We start from the raw sequence: 1606 nt of genomic DNA on the forward strand, positions 1-1606 counted from the left end.
TTTGATGGGTGAATGCCCCAAATCTCCAAATGGGTTTGATTGGTGAAAACTCCAAACTCCAGAAACCCTTTATCATCCTCAAAAGAGGGATGAAGGTGAATATGAGGTAACTATAACATCCTTGAAAGAGGGTTATAGGGAGACAAGTCAATGATGGATAATTAAGCCTATGGTTTTCTCCCTTTTGCAATCTTTGAAATAAGTGTATTAGGAGTGTAAATCATGTCAAGAGCATCATCCTAGAGACAAGGATTCTTGATTGAGGTTTTGGGTGATTACAAATTTCACACTTGTTAGGTGCTCAAAAGATCCAATGGGTGAAATAATTGTGGTTTTATCAGAAGATTAACCACAATGACGTTCGACCTAGCCTATCCTTTAGTTAACAACTAAATTTCATGCTAAGCCATCATTAACCCACATACTTTTACCTTTAGGTAGACATAATCCCAAGATTTCCCCCAACATTGTTGCTTAAAATGAAAGTGTCATCTCTTGATTATTTGCTAAAGATTGTACAACAAGTTTCCAAACAAATCCCCCTATTTTATTTTACGTGTCATTTTTGTTAGCATTCCAGGTAACCTCGTAGTGATTTGAGCACCCATAGGGTTTGAAGTCAATAATTCTCTCCTTGACATTCGACCCCAATTTAAATTGGGTTACTTGACAACTACTGCCTCAGCCCTTAATTATAGAAGTGAGTTGGGCATTATCAAAATAGCACCGTTGCGGGGGAGTGAAATATAGATTTCGATTGTATGGTGTCATTCTTACTTAGGAATACCCAGAGTAGTGTAATTTACTTTATTTGTTGTTTTGAATCTTTTGTAGGTGATCAAAGTGTAAATGGAGCAATGAGCGATAACCTAAGAAATATGGGCCCCTTCAATACCCCTCTTGATGATAAAGGCTAATTAAATAAAGCAGGAAGAACAAGGGCAATTCGCATCTCACCAACCAACGGGAATGGAGTATTTCATGTGACTAGCATTATGCTTCACATGTTGCAAATGAAAGGGTTGTATAGGGGTCAATCATATGAGGACCCAAATTTCCATTTGAAGAACTTTGTGGAAGTTTGTGCGTCACTTAACATGGCCCATATTACAGATAAATCCATCCGGCTTTGACTTTTCCCATACTCACTAACAGGTGAGGTGGTTTTATGTCTTCTCTCACTTCCACCAAGATTAATTACATCTTGGGAAGATCTTACCATGGTGTTTCTTGATAGATACTTCCCACCATAAAAATTCTTCCAAAGCAAAATGATATTGTGAACTTCCGACAAATGAATGGAGAACCGTTGTTTGAAGCTTGGGAGAGATTTAATGGAAAGCTAGCCCAATGCCCAAATCATGAGGTCCTAAAAAAAATGTTTCTCAATATTTTCTATAGGACTCTTGATCCCTTAAACAAAATAGTGGTGGATAATGCAACGGGCGGCTCTATAGTGAGATTCCATCATCTTGCGGCCTATCAATTGATAGAAGTATCAAAACAAAATTGGGGTTGGCATACCCGAGATACTGAATCTTGCAAAAACCTTTCTACTACCTCTATGGTGGCTAATAAACAACTTGAGCCAAGTGGAATTATGAGT

General features: G+C 37.9%; 1 non-coding gene across 1 annotated transcript; it reads right to left on the reverse strand.

Annotated features, from left to right (window-relative positions):
• Positions 1-1265: 1265 nt before the first annotated feature.
• On the reverse strand, positions 1266-1368 carry LOC124888332. The gene has a single exon (XR_007046457.1). It is a non-coding gene; the product is annotated as a small nucleolar RNA R71 (small nucleolar RNA).
• Between the last annotated feature and the right edge of the window lie 238 nt (positions 1369-1606).

This window comes from Capsicum annuum, chromosome 10 (assembly GCF_002878395.1).
Source record: "Capsicum annuum cultivar UCD-10X-F1 chromosome 10, UCD10Xv1.1, whole genome shotgun sequence".
NCBI classification, from domain to species: Eukaryota; Viridiplantae; Streptophyta; class Magnoliopsida; order Solanales; family Solanaceae; genus Capsicum; species Capsicum annuum.